We start from the raw sequence: 23,012 nt of genomic DNA, 5'->3' as shown, positions 1-23,012 counted from the left end.
CACCAAGAATAGATGATACACCTGCTAAGTGCAGTGAAAAAATAGCTAGATCTACAGATGCACCCCCGTGTGCAAATAGCTCCTGCTAGAGGAGGGTAAACTGTTCATCCTGTACCAGCACCATTATCTACTATAGAAGATGTAAGAAGAAGGGTTAGTGAAGGTGGTAGTAATCAAAAACTTATATTATTTATTCGTGGAAATGCTATATCTGGTGCACCAATTATTAGTGGAACAAGTCAATTACCAAATCCACCAATTATAATAGGTATTACTATAAAGAAAATTATTACGAATCCGTGAGCTGTAATAATAACATTATAAATCTGGTCATCCCCAATTAGAGATCCGGGTTGGCCAAGTTCAGCACGAATAAGTATTCTTATTGATGTTCCTACTATTCCTGCTCATGCTCCAAATATGAAGTATAAAGTACCAATGTCCTTATGGTTTGTTGAGAATAATCATTTTTGCGGTAAGATGGCTGAATTTTAGGTGGTAGACTGTTAATCTACTTATGAGATGTTTTCTCTCTTATCATATTTAGGTCTTATATTCAATTATGATTCTAGACTGCAATTCTAGAGGTGTAAAATTTTACTAAGGCCTAAAAGATTATTCTTTTAATTATAACTTTGAAGGTTATTAGTTTGATTAACTTAAGTCCTTAGTATAATGAAATTAAGGTTGATGTTGAAATCAATCCTATTGTTGAAATTATTACTGTTATAGGAAGAATGATTCTTGATTTTTGGGACTTTATCTTTATAGATCACGAATTTTCTGTGTATGATATAATTAGAGCTGAGATTCTAATACGTATATAGTAGTAGAGTGTAATTGTAGTTAATACAACTATAATAGTTATAATAGTTGTTATATTGTTTTCTATTAATGATTGTATTACAATTCATTTTGGTAAGAATCCAAGGAATGGTGGTAGTCCACCTAAAGATAATAAAGATAAGAATATTATGAATTTAATTTCGGTTTTTATATTTCTGGCTGAATAAATTTGATTTATGAAAAATAAATTTATTTGCTTAAATAATAAAACTATAATTAATCTTAATAGTGAGTAAATAATGAAGTATAGTTCTCAGATGTTTTCTCTGACTGTTAATGATCTAATTATTCAACCTAGATGTCTGATTGATGAATATGCTAAAAGTTGTCGTAAGGATGTTTGATTTAAACCTCCTATTGCCCCAATAATAATTCTTAAGATAATAATTGTTCAAATAAAAGTTCTTAATTGAATACAATAAGATAAGACCATTATTGGGGCGATTTTTTGTCATGTTATTAATGTTAAACAATTATTTCATCTTGATGCTCCTATAACTTCTGGAAATCAGAAATGGAAAGGTGCAGCTCCAATCTTTAATAATAGTCTAGATCTAATTATTATTGATGCGATAAATTCTGTTTCCCATCCCATGGGATATTTTATTTGAATCAGCAAAATTGAAAATATTAATATTGTCGATGCTATTGCTTGGACAATAAAATATTTAATTGATGATTCATTTATTATTATATTTTTATTTCTTGTTAGGAGCGGAATAAATGAAAGTAAGTTGATCTCAAGTCCTATTCAAACCCCAAATCAGGAATTTGATGAAATGGACAGGATCATTCCTATCATTATGTTGATAGGAAGAGAAGTTTTGTAGAGTTGTTGGTCATTAAAAAGGAGAGGATTGATACCTCTATAAATGGGGTATGAACCCATTAGCTTGTTTAGCTTACCTTTTTACATTAAGGTGTATGATGCACGTTAGTTTTTGATACTAAAGGAGGTAGTTTAATTCTATCTTATGTAATTTTAATGAAGGTAATTTTATTTACTTTATTTACCCTATCAAGGTAACCCTTTAATCAGGCACTTCATTTATTTAATATATAAATCGAAAGTTTTTTTTTGAAATTCTTTTATGTATTATTTTGTTTAATTAGGATTAATTTATCCTGCTCATTTTATTTTTTTATATATATATATATAATAAATAATTTATATTAATATATTACATTTAATTGAAATTAAAGTATTATAAGTTCATCTTACCATTTTCAATTGATTATTTTAATGCAATTATATACCTAGGATTATAGCTACTTATGTTTTTAGCTTAAAATAGGTTATTATAATATAATATATATAATAATATGTAATTTAATATTTAATATTATTATAATTGGATATAATAAATAAAATTATTAATTTAAATATAAAATATTATAATTAATATAAATAATTATATTAATTATAATAATATAATTATGTAAATTATCTATAATTAGATTATTTAACTAATATATATGAAAGTTAACTTAATATAAAAAAAAGAATTCATATTAATAACATATTATATTAAATTACATAATTGTATAAAATATATTTATTATATTATTTAATCTTTCTTTATTTATTAGTGAAAAGAAAGATTAAATAAGAAAGAATATAATACATTTATTGCTATACATGTTCCATATTAATCTTTAATTATATATAATAGAGAAGTTGTTGTGGTCATACATTGGGGCGTTTCTTTTTTTTTTTGTTAATGTTTGTGGTTTTTTTCTTTTTTTTTCTTTAAATATTTGAATCTTTTATTTTTTCCTGAATTAATAGATTTAAAATTTTCTTATTTTTTATTTTTAAAAGTTTTATTCTTGCTTGTTTATTCACTTTTTCTTTGTATTATATGTAAGTTTTGTTAGACTAAATGTTCTTTTTGCAGTAATTTGATTTAATAATCAAGTGATTTTGGATTTAGCAATTGATTTAGTATCGGCATAATTCGTGCCAGCAGCCGCGGTTATACGATTGATACAAGTGAATATTATTGGTTAAAACAGTTGTTTATATTATTAGGGTTGAAATATAAATTTGTAAGGTGAAATGTTAAAATTTATTTGTGGCCCTTTTTATGAATCTGTCAAATTTAAATAATAAACTAGGATTAGATACCCTATTATTTTAAATGTTAATTATATTTACCAGGGTACTATTAGTTAAGGTCTTTAAACCCAAAGAATTTGGCGGTATCTCATTCCATTCAGAGGAACCTACCCCATGATTGATAATACACGATTTACTCTACTTAATTTATTTGTTTGTATATCTCCGTTATCAGAGAATCTTTTTAGAGTTATAATTCTCAAGATTTATAATTATAAAATATTTCAGGTCAAGGTGCAGCTTATAGTTAAGAGGAGGTGGGTTACAATAGATTTTTGTTTATAACGGATTTGATAGTGAAATACTGTTAATGAAGGTGGATTTGATAGTAATTTAATTTATTTAATTTAACTGATATTGGCTCTGAGATGTGTACACATCGCCCGTCGCTCTCATTATTGATTATTCTATTTTATTTTAAAGTAGCTTCAATTTAGATGAGATAAGTCGTAACATAGTAGATGTACTGGAAAGTGTATCTAGGAAGAGTTTCAAGATATAACTTATTAGTAAAGTGTTTCATTTACACTGAAAATTTTTCTGTGCAAATCAGGATGTCTTGATTATTTATTTTATTATATTTATTTTTTGTATATTTAATTATTTAATATAAATAATTTTATTGTATTTTTGTCTCAGTATATTTTATAGAATTGATTTTTTAAATTATAGTTTATTGGTAATGTAAGTGTTTTATGAAATATTATTTTAAATTTTTTTAAATAGATTTTATTTATTGTACCTTTTGTATCAGGGTTTATCAAAATTTTAGTATTTATTTTACTTGTCTCGATTTGGGTTGATTTATAAATAATTTATAGTTAATGTATCATAATTATTATTAAATTATTTATAGAAATGAGATGTTAATCGTTTCCCAGGATATCTAGTTTCTTAAGAAAAAATTTAATTTTTTAAAGTTATTTGTTTTTATTTAATTTTTTAAGTAAAAATATTAACTTATTTATTCTTTAAGGGATAAGCTTTGAAGTTAATAACCTATAATTTATTTTATAGAAATATAATAGTAAGCTTTAAACCAGCTATCTTTAAGATTACGTTTTAGTTCATTATTTTTTATTTTGATTTTATAAATATTTTAGGTTTTTTATTAAGATTATTAATTTAATTTTAAAATTTTTGTAATAATGATAGAATTAGTATATTTATTTGTATGAAATTTTTACCTTGTGAACTTATTATAAGGACCTAGGCAAAATTGATTTCCGCCTGTTTATCAAAAACATGTCCTCTTGTTTATATTTTGAGGTCTGGCCTGCTCACTGAGCGTATTTTTAAAGAGCCGCGGTAATTTGACCGTGCAAAGGTAGCATAATCATTAGTCTCTTAATTAGTGGCTGGAATGAATGGCTTGACGAGAAATCAACTGTCTCTTAATAAATTTTTGAATTTAACTTTTGAGTCAAAAGGCTTAAATTCTTCTTTAGGACGAGAAGACCCTATAGAGCTTGACATTTTACTTTTATATAGTTTTTTGTTTGTCTTTCTATATTTAATGATGATGTTTTGTTGGGGTGACATGAAGAATAGATAAACTCTTCATTATTATATCATTTATTTATGTTTGTTATTTTGATCCATAATTTATGATCATAAGATTAAGTTACCTTAGGGATAACAGCGTAATTGTTTTTGAGAGCTCATATCGACAAAGCAGATTGCGACCTCGATGTTGGATTAAGAAAAATTTTGGGTGCAGGAGCCCAATGATTAGGTCTGTTCGACCTTTAAATTCTTACATGATCTGAGTTCAGACCAGCGTGAGCCAGGTCGGTTTCTATCCTAAGATTGTTAATCCATATTAGTACGAAAGGACCATATGGTTAAAATATTTTTTGTTATATTGATTAATATTAATTTATTTACTATTTTGACAGATTAATGTGTTGAATTTAGAATTCATTTATGTAGATTTTTTCTATAAATAGTATTGATACTTTATGATTTATTTATATTTATTTTGAATTTTCTTTTATTGGTTATTTGTGTTTTAATTAGTGTTGCCTTTTTAACTTTATTAGAGCGTAAGGTTTTAGGTTATATTCAGATTCGAAAGGGTCCAAATAAGGTAGGTTTTGTTGGAATTCCTCAGCCATTTAGAGATGCTATTAAGTTAATTTGTAAGGAGCAGCCAATTCCTATTATATCTAATTACCTACTTTATTATTTTTCCCCTGTTTTTAATTTAATGATTTCTTTAGCCGTTTGAGTAATTTTTCCTTATTTAACTTATATGTGTTCTTTTTCTTATGGATTTTTATTTTTTTATGTTGTACTAGATTAGGTGTTTATACTGTTATAATTGCTGGTTGATCTTCTAATTCAAATTATTCATTATTAGGTTCTCTTCGTTCTGTTGCTCAAACAATTTCTTATGAAGTTAGTTTAGCTTTAATTTTATTGTCTTTAATTATTTTAATTGGTAGTTTTAATATGTTTGATTTTATAAACTATCAGCTTTATTGTTGATTTATTATTATTTCTTTTCCTTTAGCTTTAGCTTGTTTTGCTTCTTGCTTAGCTGAAACTAATCGTACTCCTTTTGATTTTGCTGAAGGGGAATCTGAGTTAGTTTCAGAATTTAATATTGAGTATGGTGCGGGTGGTTTTACTTTAATTTTTTAGCTGAATATACTAGAATTGTCTTCATAAGAATGTTACTGGCTTTAATTTTTTTGGGCGGTGATTTTTATTCTTTTATATTTTTTATTAAGCTTGCTATTATATCTTTTGGTTTTATTTGGGTTCGTGGAACATTACCACGGTTCCGTTATGATAAATTAATGTACTTAGCTTGAAAAAGTTTTTTACCTTTATCTTTGAATTTTTTCATTTTCTTTGTTGGTTTAAAGATTTTATTTATCTCATTTGTTTAGTGAAATTTTTTGAGAAAAGTTAATAGAAGAGTTAAACTTCTAATTTTATGTTTTCAAAACATATGCTTTTCCTAAGCTAATTAACTGTATTCCTTAATTAATTTATCTCATGCGTTTGCGACATGGACATTAATTAAGAAATATGTGAAGTAAATAATTGTTAAGATTTGACCTGTTATAATATAAGGTTCTTCAACAATTCGTTTACCAATTCACGTTAGTAAGCATACAACAACTACTATAATTCAGAATAAAATTTGATTAATAGGGTAAAATTGAATGCCTCGGATGGTGTTTTATTATAAAATGGTAAAATTATTAAGATTCTAATTGATAAAAATAATGCAATAACACCTCCTAACTTATTAGGGATAGATCGTAGAATTGCATATGCAAATAGGAAATATCATTCTGGTTGAATGTGAACTGGTGTTACTAATGGGTTGGCAGGTACAAAGTTATCTGGATCTCCTAATAGGTAAGGATTAATTAAACATAGTATAATTAATAATGATGTTATTATTACAAATGTAATAGAATCCTTAAAGGTAAAGTATGGATGGAATGAAATTTTTTCAATATCTCCATTTAGTCCAAGAGGATTATTAGATCCTGTTTGGTGAAGAAAAAATAAATGAATTGCTGCTATAGCAGCAATAATAAATGGTAATACAAAATGGAATGTGAAGAATCGATTTAATGTTGCATTATCAACAGCGAATCCTCCTCATACTCATTGGACTAAATCTGTTCCTAAGTATGGGATTGCTGATAATAAATTAGTAATTACTGTTGCACCTCAAAAAGATATTTGGCCTCAGGGTAAGACATATCCTATAAATGCAGTTGCTATAACTAAAAATAAAATCACTGTACCAATTATTCAGGTATGTATATATATATATATAAGATCCATAGTAAATTCCCCGTCCTACATGTAAGTAAATACAAATAAAAAATATAGATGCTCCATTTGCGTGTAAGGTTCGGATAATTCAACCATTATTTACGTCTCGGCAGATGTGTACTACACTACTGAATGCTATTTCAATATTTGATGTATAATGTATAGCTAAAAATAGTCCAGTTACGATTTGAATTACCAAACATAACCCTAATAGGGATCCAAAATTTCATCAAAATGAAATAGTTGTTGGGGCAGGTAAGTCAATTAAAGAGTTATTAATAATTTTAATTAAAGGATGTCTTAATCGTAAGGGTTTATTCCTTAGTCATTATCTTATTTTACGAATAGGTCCCTGATTAATATTGGTGATTTTAACAACTGCTAGTAGTGCTAAAAATAAATAAATTATTATTATTATTGTAATAATGAATGTTGGTCTATTATATAATTTTTCTAAAGATATTGTTATTTCTTGATAATTGATTGAATTATCAATATTTATAGTTTCGGTGTTTTTGGAAAAGTCTATAAATATAGATATATCTAGAATAATTAATATTAATATGATAAATACTCACATTATTAATGTAATAATTATAGTGATTGATTTAGGCTGAAATATTTCGTTTGATGCAATTCTTGTAATGTAAATAAATAATACTAGTATACCACCAAGAAATGTTAAAAATAAAATATATGATAATCAATATCTTTCTATTATTGTTCCTGTTATTAATCCAACTAGGAAGGTTTGAAGGATAATAAAAAGCATTATTGATATTGGGTGTCTTAATTTAATAAAATTAATATTTATTACATTTGATAATGATATAATTATTATTTTGATCATTTCAGGGGTTAGTTTATTTAAAATACCGGTTTTGGGGACCGATGATGGAAGCTTTTCCACCTCTGAAGTTTTAAAAGTGGGGGCTGGACTTACTTCCGGTTTACAAGACCGGCGTTTTTTTTAAACTATTAAAACTAATGTTTATATTCTCTATTTTTACTTCTTTATTGATTTATTTTGTTGGTGTTTATGTTTTTTCTTCTAAACGTAAACATTTATTACTGGTTCTTTTGAGATTAGAATATATTGTTCTTCTTTATTTATGTTAGTTATTGTTTTTCTTATTGACTTTGATTATGATTATTTTTTTCCTGTTATTTTTTTAGTTTTTTCTGTTTGTGAGGGTGCTTTAGGTCTTTCTATTTTAGTTTCAATAATTCGTTCTCATGGTAATGATTTTTTTAATTCTTTTGGTTTATCTTTATGTTAAAGTATTTATTTATAACTATTTTTTTGATCCCTCTTTGTTTATTAAATAATTGTTGATGGTTGGTTCATTCTTTAATGTTTCTGTCGGGTTTTGTTTTTATAATTTGTGTTTATTCATATGCTGATTTGAATATAATTAGATATTATTTTGGTATTGATTATTTTTCTTTTAGTTTAATTTTACTTAGTTTTTGGATTTGTTCTTTAATAATCACTGCTAGAGGTTCAGTTTATTTAAGTTCATATCATTCTAATTTTTTTGTTTTTATGGTTTTGATTTTAATAATTATGCTTTATTGTTCATTTGCTACATTAAGTCTTCTTTCTTTTTATATTTTTTTTGAGGCTAGATTAGTTCCTACTTTACTTTTAATTTTGGGTTGGGGTTATCAACCTGAGCGTTTGCAGGCTGGTGTTTATTTAATTTTTTATACTTTGGTTGCTAGATTACCTTTATTATTAGTTTTATTTAAGGTTTATGATTTTTCTAATACTTTATATTTTCCTTTATTGGTTGATTTTGGTTTAAAGTCTTTAATTGCATATTCTACTGTTGCTCATATAAGAATGGTTATTGGTGGATTGATGACTATGAATTGATGAGGTTGTGTAGGTTCTCTTTCTCTAATGGTTGGTCATGGTTTATGTTCTTCTGGTTTATTTTGTTTATCTAATATTATTTATGAACGTTTAGGTAGACGAAGATTATTAATTAACAAGGGTATAATTAATTTGGTGCCAAGAATGGCTTTATGATGATTTCTTTTAAGATCATCAAATATGGCTGCTCCTCCTTCTTTAAATTTGGTAGGTGAAATTAGATTATTAAATAGAATTATATCTTGATCTTCTTTTAGATTCTTTGCTTTGATTTTTTTATCTTTTTTTAGAGCTGTTTATACTTTGTATATATATTCTTATTCTCAGCATGGGAATTATTATTCTGGTGTTTATACTTGTTCTCTTGGTTATTTTCGTGAATATCATCTTTTACTTTTACATTGATTGCCTTTAAATATTCTCTGTTTAAAGGGTGAATATTTCTTTGTTTAGTTTGCTTAAGTATTTTAATTAAAAATATTGTTTTGTGGAATCAATGATATGAAGTTTTTCATCTTAGGCCGTGAATTTATTTTCTATTTGTTCTTTGAGTTTTTTTTCTTTGTTTATTTAGAGAACTATAATTTTTATTTTAGGTATTTATTATTTAATAATTGATTATAGAGTTTTTGTTGAGTGTGAGCTTTTCAATTTAAATGGTTCTATAGTTGTTATAACTTTAATTTTGGATTGAATATCTCTTATTTTTATATCTTTTGTTATATATATTTCTTCTTTGGTTATTTATTATAGAGAGGATTATATATCTGGTGAAAAGAATATAAATCGTTTTATTATTATTGTTTTAATATTTATTCTTTCTATAGGTTTTTTAATTATTAGTCCTAATTTAATTAGAATTTTATTAGGTTGAGATGGTTTAGGTTTAGTTTCTTATTGTTTAGTTATTTATTATCAAAATGTAAAATCTTATAGTGCTGGTATATTAACTGCACTTTCTAATCGTATTGGTGATGTTGCTATTTTAATTTCTGTTGCATGAATGTTAAATTTTGGTGGTTGAAATTATATTTATTATTATGATTTTATTTCTAATTCTTTTGAAATAAAGCTCATTACTATATTAATTGTTTTAGCAGCTATAACTAAGAGAGCTCAGATTCCTTTCTCTTCATGACTTCCTGCTGCTATAGCAGCTCCTACTCCTGTTTCTGCTTTAGTTCATTCTTCTACTCTTGTTACTGCTGGTGTTTATTTATTAATTCGTTTTAGACCAATATTGGATACTTATAATTGTGGTTGATTTTTACTTTTAATTGGTTGTATAACTATATTTATGGCGGGATTGGGCGCTAATTTTGAGTTTGATTTAAAGAAGATTATTGCTCTTTCTACTTTAAGACAACTTGGTTTAATAATAAGAATTTTGGCTATAGGTTATCCAAAGCTTGCATTTTTTCATTTATTGGCTCATGCTTTATTTAAGGCATTATTATTTATATGTGCAGGTTCAATAATTCATAATTTGAAGGATTCTCAGGATATTCGTTTTATAGGATCAATTGTTAATTTCATACCTTTAACTTCAGTTTGTTTTAATGTTTCTAGTTTATCTTTGTGTGGAATACCTTTTTTAGCGGGATTTTATTCAAAGGATTTAATTCTTGAGATGGTTTGTTTAAGATGAATTAATTGTTTAATTTTTTTTCTTTATTTTTTTTCTACTGGTTTAACTGCTTCTTATTCTTTTCGTTTGTTTTATTATTCAATATCTGGTGATAATAATTTTTATTCTAGATTTTCTTTTGATGATAAGGGTTATTATATTTCATTTGGAATAATTGGTCTATTGTTTGTTGCTGTTTTTGGTGGTAGTCTTTTATCTTGATTAATTTTTCCTATTCCTCATGTGATTGCTTTACCTTATTATTTAAAGTTTTTAACTATTACAGTTGTTATTTTAGGTGCTTATTTAGGTTATCTTATTTCTAATTTTGATTTTTCTCATAATTTATTTTCTTTAAGTATACTTTCTTTTGTTAGATTTGCTGGTTCTATATGATTTATACCTTTTCTTTCAACTAAGTTTATTAGATATATTCCTTTAAAAATAGGTTATTATTCATCTAAGTCATTTGATTATAGTTGAGGTGAATTACTTGGTGGTCAAGGTTTATATAGATTATTTATTTATTTAATTGGTTATATTCAAGATTGATATGATTCTAATTTCAAGATTTATCTTTTAACTTTTATTTTTTGAATATTTATTTTGGTAATATTGTTTTTCGTTTACTTAAATAGCTTATAATTAGAGCGTGACACTGAAGATGTTGAGGAAGTATTTTTACTTTTAAGTATTTATAAATATAGATATATTATTTTTACAGTGAAAACGTAATGTTTTATTTAAACTATATAAATTTTAGAAATGTTAACGGAGTTTAACCGCTAATATAAAAAGTTAGCAGCTTTCATATTGGCTTTACATTTCCTTAATTGGAACTATTATAGTTCAATTATATTATTAACAGTAATACGCCTCTTTTTGGCTTCAATTAATAAGAATAAGGGTAGTACATACCAATCTTCCAGGTCGAAACTGACTGCAATATTTCGCTTCTTATTCTATTTAAGGTTGATTGATAATATCAATACTTTTTGAATGCAACCCAAATGTTATATTTAACTACAACCCTTTATTCTGCTCATTGTAATGCTCCTTGGTTTCATTCATGGTATAGTCCTCCTAATAGAACTAGAATAAAAAATATTGTTGATACTGTTCAGATTATAATGTCTGAAGTTTTAAAAATAATTACAATTGGTAGAATTAGTGCAATTTCTACATCAAAAATTAAAAAGATTACTGCGATTAGGAAGAATCGTATTGAGAATGGTATTCGTGCTGATCTTTTTGGATCAAGCCCACATTCAAATGGTGATCTTTTTTCTCGATCATTAATTAATTTTTTTGATAGTGTTGTTGCCAGGATTATAACAATTATTGGAATAATAAATCTAATGAAAACTCTTGTTGATAGAATTAGAATTGTTTTTCTTGATTTATATCAAGCTTTCTGATTGGAAGTCAAATGTACTATTTATACTAGAAAAACAATTATCTACCTCATCAATAAATAGAGATATATAAGAATAATCATACTACGTCTACGAAGTGTCAGTATCATGCTGCTGCTTCAAATCCAAAGTGATGTCTTGGTGAAAATTGATTTATTGAGTGTCGAAGTAGACATGTTGATAAAAAGATTGTTCCAATAATTACGTGTAAACCATGGAATCCTGTTGCAACAAAGAATGTTGATCCATAAACTGCATCTGCAATGGTAAAAGGTGCTTCTCAATATTCATATGCTTGAAGTATTGTAAAGTATAGTCCTAATAACACTGTGAAGAATAATCCTTGTAGTGCTTGAGTATGATTAGATTCCATTAAACTATGATGTGCTCATGTTACTGTTACTCCTGATGCTAAAAGCATAGCTGTATTAAGTAATGGAATTTGTATAGGGTTAAAGGGTTGAATTCCTATTGGAGGTCATAGTATTCCTAGTTCAATTGTTGGTGCTAATCTTCTTCTAAAGAATGCTCAAAAAAAAGAAACGAAAAATAATACCTCTGATGCAATAAATAAAATTATTCCTCATCGTAATCCAATTGATACAAATCCTGTATGTAATCCTTGATATGTTCCTTCTCGTACTACATCTCGTCATCATTGAATTATAGTTAGTAGGGTAATTCCAAATCCAATTATGAATAAGTTAATATTAAATAGGTGGAATCATTTTGCTAGTCCTGATACTAGGACTATTGCTCCAATTGCTCCTGTTAATGGTCAAGGTCTATAGTCTACTAAGTGGAATGGGTGGTTTGAGTGAGTTGTTAACATAGGTTTAATATACTTCTCTAGAATATAGAGTTCTTAGAATTGAGAAAACATAGGCTTGAATTATTGCTACTGCTGATTCTAGAATTAATAGAAGTATTTGTCCAATAATTAGTAATGAGATTAAGTTTATTGCTATAGATGGTCCTGTGTTTCCTAATAAGGTTAATAATAAGTGTCCTGCAATTATATTTGCTGCCAACCGTACTGCTAATGTACCTGGTCGAATAACATTACTAATTGTTTCAATTAGTACTATAAATGATATTAATGCAGGCGGTGTACCTTGTGGTACAAGGTGTGTAAATATATGATTAGTATGGTTAATTCATCCAAATAATATAAATCTTAGCCATATAGGTAGGGCAATTGCAAATGTTAATGCTAAATGTCTTGTTCTAGTAAAAATATAAGGGAATAATCCTATGAAATTGTTAAATAATATTATAATAAAAATTGAGATGAAAATGAATGTTGTTCCATTAAATGATTTTGGTCCAAGAAGTGTTTTAAATTCATTATGTAAGGTTAAATTTAGTTTATTTCAGATAATGTTAATTCGTGATGGTGTAAGTCAAAATAGTGATGGGATTAATAATAGTCCTAGAAATGTTCTAGTTCAATTTAATGATAAATTAAAGATGTTAGTTGATGGGTCAAATGTTGAGAATAGATTTGTTATCATTTTCAATTTAAGTTTTTTATTTCAATTGTTCCTTTTTCTGCTCTTTTAATAAGGTTAGGTTTAAATGAGAAGAAGTTTATTTGATTAAACAAGATTAATGTAGCTGAAAATATAATGAATAGTGAGAATCATATAAGAGGGGATATTTGAGGGATTTGGATATAATTTCCCCATCAGAAGTAGTCGTTAATTTACTATTATTTGGTTTAAGAGACCATTACTTACTTTCAGTCATCTGATGAATTTCAAGGTGTACTAATTTTTTTTAGTTACTTTAGATTGACACTCTAATGTTATTTATTTTAACTAACTCCTTAAATTATCTTAGAAAATCACTTAATAAATAAATTTACTGAAGTTCTTTCAATTACAATTGGTATAAATCTGTGGTTTGCTCCACAGATTTCTGAGCATTGTCCAAAGAATAATCCAGGTCGATTTATTGTGAATGTTCCTTGATTTAACCGACCTGGCGTTGCATCAATTTTAACCCCTAATGCAGGAACTGCTCATGAGTGTAGAACATCTGATGCTCTTGTTAATACTCGTACTTCTGTATTTATTGGTAGGATTGTTCGGTTATCTACATCTAGTAGTCGGAATCCATCATTTTCTAGGTCTTGTTCTGGTGTTATATAAGTGTCAAATTCTACGTCTATGAAGTCTGAATATTCATATCTTCAATATCGTTGTCGTCCAATGGTTTTAATTGTAATTATTGCATCTACTGAATCATCAAGTAAATATAATAGTCGTAATGATGGAAGGGCAATGAAAATGAATGTAATTGCTGGTAAAGCTGTTCAGATTGTTTCAATTAAATGTCCATGAAGTATATTACGGTTAGTATAGGCAATAAATAATATATAACTTAGGGCATAACCTACAATTACTGTAATTAATAATAATACGACCATAGTATGATCATGAAGGAATGATAATTGCTCCATTAATGGTGAAGCTCCATCTTGAAGAGATAAATTTGATCATGTTGCCATTAATAAATATTTTCTAATAAAAGGTCAAACCTTTATTTGTAGAGCTTAAATCTACTGCACTAATCTGCCATATTAGAATCTAGAGATTAATGGTAATTCTGAGTAACTATGTTCTGCAGGAGGGTTATTTTGTAGTCATTCTGTTGATCTTCTTATGTTAGCTCTAAATATAATTGCTCGGTTTGTAATCATTCTTTCTCATATAATTACAATGAATATAATGATTCCTACAATAGAAATTGTAGACCCAATTCTTGATACTACGTTTCATGATGTATATGCGTCTGGGTAGTCAGAGTATCGTCGAGGTATTCCTGCTAATCCTAGGAAGTGTTGAGGAAAGAATGTTAAATTTACTCCAATGAATATAATTGTAAATTGGATTTTTAATCATGTATTATTTATAGTTAATCCTGTAAATAGTGGATATCATTGAATGACACCTCCTATAATTGCAAATACTGCTCCTATAGATAATACATAATGAAAGTGGGCTACTACATAATATGTATCATGTAATACAATATCAAGTGATGAATTTGCTAATACTAATCCTGTTAATCCACCAATTGTAAATAGGAAAATAAATCCTAGAGCTCATAATAATGGTGGATTGAACTTGAATTTAGTTCCATATAATGTAGCTAATCATCTAAATACCTTAATTCCTGTAGGTACAGCAATAATTATTGTTGCTGATGTAAAATATGCTCGTGTGTCAACATCCATTCCTACTGTAAATATATGATGTGCTCATACAATAAATCCTATTAGTCCAATTGATAGTATAGCATAAATTATACCTAATGTTCCAAATGATTCAATTTTTCCTCTTTCTTGACATACAATATGTGAAATAATTCCAAACCCCGGTAGAATTAAAATATAAACTTCTGGGTGTCCAAAGAATCAAAATAGATGTTGATATAGAATTGGGTCACCCCCTCCTGCAGGGTCAAAGAATGATGTATTTAAATTTCGATCTGTTAATAATATAGTAATAGCTCCTGCTAAAACTGGAAGTGAAAGAAGGAGAAGTAATGCTGTAATAGCTACAGATCATACAAATAAAGGTGTTTGATCTAAAGTTATACTTTCTGATCGTATATTAATTGCTGTTGTAATGAAATTCACTGCACCAAGAATAGATGATACACCTGCTAAGTGCAGTGAAAAAATAGCTAGATCTACAGATGCACCCCCATGTGCAATAGCTCCTGCTAGAGGAGGGTAAACTGTTCATCCTGTACCAGCACCATTATCTACTATAGAAGATGTAAGAAGAAGGGTTAGTGAAGGTGGTAGTAATCAAAAACTTATATTATTTATTCGTGGAAATGCTATATCTGGTGCACCAATTATTAGTGGAACAAGTCAATTACCAAATCCACCAATTATAATAGGTATTACTATAAAGAAAATTATTACGAATGCGTGAGCTGTAATAATAACATTATAAATCTGGTCATCCCCAATTAGAGATCCGGGTTGGCCAAGTTCAGCACGAATAAGTATTCTTATTGATGTTCCTACTATTCCTGCTCATGCTCCAAATATGAAGTATAAAGTACCAATGTCCTTATGGTTTGTTGAGAATAATCATTTTTGCGGTAAGATGGCTGAATTTTAGGTGGTAGACTGTAAATATACTTATGAGATGTTTTCTCTCTTATCATATTTAGGTCTTATATTCAATTATGATTCTAGACTGCAATTCTAGAGGTGTAAAATTTTACTAAGGCCTAAAAGATTATTCTTTTAATTATAACTTTGAAGGTTATTAGTTTGATTAACTTAAGTCCTTAGTATAATGAAATTAAGGTTGATGTTGAAATCAATCCTATTGTTGAAATTATTACTGTTATAGGAAGAATGATTCTTGATTTTTGGGACTTTATCTTTATAGATCACGAATTTTCTGTGTATGATATAATTAGAGCTGAGAATCTAATACGTATATAGTAGTAGAGTGTAATTGTAGTTAATACAACTATAATAGTTATAATAGTTGTTATATTGTTTTCTATTAATGATTGTATTACAATTCATTTTGGTAAGAATCCAAGGAATGGTGGTAGTCCACCTAAAGATAATAAAGATAAGAATATTATGAATTTAATTTCGGTTTTTATATTTCTGGCTGAGTAAATTTGATTTATGAAAAATAAATTTATTTGCTTAAATAATAAAACTATAATTAATCTTAATAGTGAGTAAATAATGAAGTATAGTTCTCAGATGTTTTCTCTGACTGTTAATGATCTAATTATTCAACCTAAATGTCTGATTGATGAATATGCTAAAAGTTGTCGTAAGGATGTTTGATTTAAACCTCCTATTGCCCCAATAATAATTCTTAAGATAATAATTGTTCAAATAAAAGTTCTTAATTGAATACAATAAGATAAGACCATTATTGGGGCGATTTTTTGTCATGTTATTAATGTTAAACAATTATTTCATCTTGATGCTCCTATAACTTCTGGAAATCAGAAATGGAAAGGTGCAGCTCCAATCTTTAATAATAGTCTAGATCTAATTATTATTGATGGGATAAATTCTGTTTCCCATCCCATGGGATATTTTATTTGAATCAGCAAAATTGAAAATATTAATATTGTCGATGCTATTGCTTGGACAATAAAATATTTAATTGATGATTCATTTATTATTATATTTTTATTTCTTGTTAGGAGCGGAATAAATGAAAGTAAGTTGATCTCAAGTCCTATTCAAACCCCAAATCAGGAATTTGATGAAATGGACAGGATCATTCCTATCATTATGTTGATAGGAAGAGAAGTTTTGTAGAGTTGTTGGTCATTAAAAAGGAGAGGATTGATACCTCTATAAATGGGGTATGAACCCATTAGCTTGTTTAGCTTACCTTTTTACATTAAGGTGTATGATGCACGTTTGTTTTTGATACTAAAGGAGGTAGTTTAATTCTATCTTATGTAATTTTAATTAAGGTAATTTTATTTACTTTATTTACCCTATCAAGGTAACCCTTTAATCAGGCACTTCATTTATTTAATATATAAATCGAAAGTTTTTTTTTGAAATTCTTTTATGTATTATTTTGTTTAATTAGGATTAATTTATCCTATTCATTTTATTTATATATATATATATATATATAATAAATAATTTATATTAATATATTACATTTAATTGAAATTAAAGTAATATAAGTTCATCTTACCATTATCAATTGATTATTTTAATGCAATTATTTACCTAGGATTATAGCTACTTATGTTTTTAGCTTAAAATAGGTTATTATAATATAATATATATAATAATATGTAATTTAATATTTAATATTATTATAATTGGATATAATAAATAAAATTATTAATTTAATATAAAATATTATAATTAATATAAATAATTATATTAATTATAATAATATAATTATGAAAATTATCTATAATTAGATTATTTAACTAATATATATGAAAGTTAACTTAATATAAAAAAAAGAATTCATATTAATAACATATTATATTAAATTACATAATTGTACAAAATATATTTCTTATATTATTTAATCTTTCTTTATTTATTAGTGAAAAGAAAGATTAAATAAGAAAGAATATAATACATTTATTGCTATACATGTTCCATATTAATCTTTAATTATATATAATAGAGAAGTTGTTGTGGTCATACATAGGGGAGTTTCTTTTTTTTGTTAATGTATGTGGTTTTTTTCTTTTTTTTTCTTTAAATATTTGAATCTTTTATTTTTTCCTGAATTAATAGATTTAAAATTTTCTTATTTTTTATTTTTAAAAGTTTTATTCTTGCTTGTTTATTCACTTTTTCTTTGTATTATATGTAAGTTTTGTTAGACTAAATGTTCTTTTTGCAGTAATTTGATTTAATTATCAAGTGATTTTGGATTTAGCAATTGATTTAGTATCGGCATAATTCGTGCCAGCAGCCGCGGTTATACGATTGATACAAGTGAATATTATTGGTTAAAACAGTTGTTTATATTATTAGGGTTGAAATATAAATTTGTAAGGTGAAATGTTAAAATTTATTTGTGGCCCTTTTTATGAATCTGTGAAATTTAAATAATAAACTAGGATTAGATACCTTATTATTTTAAATGTTAATTAGTTAAGGTCTTTAAACCCAAAGAATTTGGCGGTATCTCATTCCATTCAGAGGAACCTACCCCATGATTGATAATACACGATTTACTCTACTTAATTTATTTGTTTGTATATCTCCGTTATCAGAGAATCTTTTTAGAGTTATAATTCTCAAGATTTATAATTATAAAATATTTCAGGTCAAGGTGCAGCTTATAGTTAAGAGGAGGTGGGTTACAATAGATTTTTGTTTATAACGGATTTGATAGTGAAATACTGTTAATGAAGGTGCATTTGATAGTAATTTAATTTATTTAATTTAACTGAAGTTGGCTCTGAGATGTGTACACATCGCCCGTCGCTCTCATTATTGATTATTCTATTTTATTTTAAAGTAGCTTCAATTTAGATGAGATAAGTCGTAACATAGTAGATGTACTGGAAAGTGTATCTAGGAAGAGTTTCAAGATATAACTTATTAGTAAAGTGTTTCATTTACACTGAAAATTTTTCTGTGCAAATCAGGATATCTTGATTATTTATTTTATTATATTTATTTTTTGTTTATTTAATTATTTAATATAAATAATTTTATTGTATTTTTGTCTTAGTATATTTTATAGAATTGATTTTTTAAATTATAGTTTATTGGTAATGTAAGTGTTTTATGAAATATTATTTTAAATTTTTTTAAGTAGATTTTATTTATTGTACCTTTTGTATCAGGGTTTATCAAAATTTTAGTATTTATTTTACTTGTCTCGATTTGGGTTGATTTATAAATAATTTATAGTTAATGTATCATAATTATTATTAAATTATTTATAGAAATGAGATGTTAATCGTTTCCCAAGATATCTAGTTTCTTAAGAAAAAATTTAATTTTTTAAAGTTATTTGTTTTTATTTAATTTTTTAAGTAAAAATATTAACTTATTTATTCTTTAAGGGATCAGCTTTGAAGTTAATAACCTATAATTTATTTTATAGAAATATATAATAGTAAGCTTTAAACCAGCTAGCTTAAAGATTACGTTTTAGTTCATTATTTTTTATTTTGATTTTATAAATATTTTAGGTTTTTTATTAAGATTATTAATTTAATTTTAAAATTTTTGTAATAATGATAGAATTAGTATATTTATTTGTATGAAATTTTTACCTTGTGAACTTATTATAAGGAACTAGGCAAAATTGATTTCCGCCTGTTTATCAAAAACATGTCCTCTTGTTTATATTTTGAGGTCTGGCCTGCTCACTGAGCGTATTTTTAAAGAGCCGCGGTATTTTGACCGTGCAAAGGTAGCATAATCATTAGTCTCTTAATTAGAGGCTGGAATGAATGGCTTGACGAGAAATCAACTGTCTCTTAATAAATTTTTGAATTTAACTTTTGAGTCAAAAGGCTTAAATTCTTCTTTAGGACGAGAAGACCCTATAGAGCTTGACATTTTACTTTTATATAGTTTTTTGTTTGTCTTTCTATATTTAATGATGATGTTTTGTTGAGGTGACATGAAGAATAGATAAACTCTTCATTATTATATCATTTATTTATGTTTGTTGTTTTGATCCATAATTTATGATCATAAGATTAAGTTACCTTAGGGATAACAGCGTAATTGTTTTTGAGAGCTCATATCGACAAAGCAGATTGCGACCTCGATGTTGGATTAAGAAAAATTTTGGGTGCAGGAGCCCAATGATTAGGTCTGTTCGACCTTTAAATTCTTACATGATCTGAGTTCAGACCGGCGTGAGCCAGGTCGGTTTCTATCCTAAGATTGTTAATCCATATTAGTACGAAAGGACCATATGGTTAAAATATTTTTTGTTATATTGATTAATATTAATTTATTTACTATTTTGACAGATTAATGTGTTGAATTTAGAATTCATTTATGTAGATTTTTTCTACAAATAGTATTGATACTTTATGATTTATTTATATTTATTTTGAATTTTCTTTTATTGGTTATTTGTGTTTTAATTAGTGTTGCCTTTTTAACTTTATTAGAGCGTAAGGTTTTAGGTTATATTCAGATTCGAAAGGGTCCAAATAAGGTAGGTTTTGTTGGAATTCCTCAGCCATTTAGAGATGCTATTAAGTTAATTTGTAAGGAGCAGCCAATTCCTATTATATCTAATTACCTACTTTATTATTTTTCTCCTGTTTTTAATTTAATGATTTCTTTAGCCGTTTGAGTAATTTTTCCTTATTTAACTTATATGTGTTCTTTTTCTTATGGATTTTTATTTTTTTTATGTTGTACTAGATTAGGTGTTTATACTGTTATAATTGCTGGTTGATCTTCTAATTCAAATTATTCATTATTAGGTTCTCTTCGTTCTGTTGCTCAAACAATTTCTTATGAAGTTAGTTTAGCTTTAATTTTATTGTCTTTAATTATTTTAATTGGTAGTTTTAATATGTTTGATTTTATAAACTATCAGCTTTATTGTTGATTTATTATTATTTCTTTTCCCTTAGCTTTAGCTTGTTTTGCTTCTTGCTTAGCTGAAACTAATCGTACTCCTTTTGATTTTGCTGAAGGGGAATCTGAGTTAGTTTCAGGACTTAATATTGAGTATGGTGCGGGTGGTTTTACTTTAATTTTTTTAGCTGAATATACTAGAATTGTCTTCATAAGAATGTTATTGGCTTTAATTTTTTTGGGCGGTGATTTTTATTCTTTTATATTTTTTATTAAGCTTGCTATTATATCTTTTGGTTTTATTTGGGTTCGTGGAACATTACCACGGTTCCGTTATGATAAATTAATGTACTTAGCTTGAAAAAGTTTTTTACCTTTATCTTTGATTTTTTTTTATTTTCTTTGTTGGTTTAAAGATTTTATTTATCTCTTTTGTTTAGTGAAATTTTTTGAGAAAAGTTAATAGAAGAGTTAAACTTCTAATTTTATGTTTTCAAAACATATGCTTTTCCTAAGCTAATTAACTTTATTCCTTAATTAATTTATCTCATGCGTTTGTGACATGGACATTAATTAAGAAATATGTGAAGTAAATAATTGTTAAGATTTGACCTGTTATAATATAAGGTTCTTCAACAGGTCGTTTACCAATTCACGTTAGTAAGCATACAACAACTACTATAATTCAGAATAAAATTTGATTAATAGGGTAAAATTGAATGCCTCGGAATGGTGTTTTATTATAAAATGGTAAAATTATTAAGATTCTAATTGATAAAAATAATGCAATAACACCTCCTAACTTATTAGGGATAGATCGTAGAATTGCATATGCAAATAGGAAATATCATTCTGGTTGAATGTGAACTGGTGTTACTAATGGGTTGGCAGGTACAAAGTTATCTGGATCTCCTAATAGGTAAGGATTAATTAAACATAGTATAATTAATAATGATGTTATTATTACAAATGTAATAGAATCCTTAAAGGTAAAGTATGGATGGAATGGAATTTTTTCAATATCTCCATTTAGTCCAAGAGGATTATTAGATCCTGTTTGGTGAAGAAAAAATAAATGAATTGCTGCTATAGCAGCAATAATAAATGGTAATACAAAATGGAATGTGAAGAATCGATTTAATGTTGCATTATCAACAGCGAATCCTCCTCATACTCATTGGACTAAATCTGTTCCTAAGTATGGGATTGCTGATAATAAATTAGTAATTACTGTTGTACCTCAAAAAGATATTTGGCCTCAGGGTAAGACATATCCTATAAATGCAGTTGCTATAACTAAAAATAAAATCACTGTACCAATTATTCAGGTATGTATATATATATAAGATCCATAGTAAATTCCCCGTCCTTCATGTAAGTAAATACAAATAAAAAATATAGATGCTCCATTTGCGTGTAAGGTTCGGATAATTCAACCATTATTTACGTCTCGGCAGATGTGTACTACACTACTGAATGCTATTTCAATATTTGATGTATAATGTATAGCTAAAAATAGTCCAGTTACGATTTGAATTACCAAACATAACCCTAATAGGGATCCAAAATTTCATGAAAATGAAATATTTGTTGGGGCAGGTAAGTCAATTAAAGAGTTATTAATAATTTTAATTAAAGGATGTCTTAATCGTAAGGGTTTATTCATTAGTAATTATCTTATTTTACGAATAGGTCCCTGATTAATATTGGTGATTTTAACAACTGCTAGTAGTGCTAAAATTAAATAAATTATTATTATTATTGTAATAATGAATGTTGGTCTATTATATAATTTTTCTAAAGATATTGTTATTTCTTGATAATTGATTGAAGTATCAATATTTATAGTTTCGGTGTTTTTGAAAAAGTCTATAAATATAGATATATCTAGAATAATTAATATTAATATGATAAATACTCACATTATTAATGTAATAATTATAGTGATTGATTTAGGCTGAAATATTTCGTTTGATGCAATTCTTGTAATGTAAATAAATAATACTAGAAAAAAATGTTAAAAATAAAATATATGATAATCAATATCTTTCTATTATTGTTCCTGTTATTAATCCAACTAGGAAGGTTTGAAGGATAATAAAAAGCATTATTGATATTGGGTGTCTTAATTTAATAAAATTAATATTTATTACATTTGATAATGATATAATTATTATTTTGATCATTTCAGGGGTTAGTTTATTTAAAATACCGGTTTTGGGGACCGATGATGGAAGCTTTTCCACCTCTGAAGTTTTAAAAGTGGGGGC

The 23,012-nt window shown here is 26.4% G+C and overlaps 3 long non-coding RNA genes across 3 annotated transcripts in view; 2 read left to right on the top strand and 1 right to left on the bottom strand.

The window, feature by feature from the left end:
* Positions 1–23,012, top strand: part of LOC126302232 (uncharacterized) — a 179,977-nt gene that overhangs the window by 68,305 nt on the left and 88,660 nt on the right. The window lies entirely within an intron of this gene.
* Positions 1–23,012, bottom strand: part of LOC126302222 (uncharacterized) — a 130,231-nt gene that overhangs the window by 18,636 nt on the left and 88,583 nt on the right. The gene's annotated exons all lie outside the window — the stretch shown is intronic.
* Positions 3,569–20,168, top strand: LOC126302220 (uncharacterized). Its single transcript, XR_007553126.1, has 2 exons — positions 3,569–4,500; positions 19,818–20,168. It is a non-coding gene; the product is annotated as an uncharacterized LOC126302220 (long non-coding RNA).

The sequence above is a fragment of the Schistocerca gregaria genome, unplaced genomic scaffold (genome assembly GCF_023897955.1).
Source record: "Schistocerca gregaria isolate iqSchGreg1 unplaced genomic scaffold, iqSchGreg1.2 ptg000169l, whole genome shotgun sequence".
Taxonomy (NCBI): Eukaryota; Metazoa; Arthropoda; class Insecta; order Orthoptera; family Acrididae; genus Schistocerca; species Schistocerca gregaria.
This window is presented reverse-complemented; position numbering and strand designations above follow the sequence as displayed.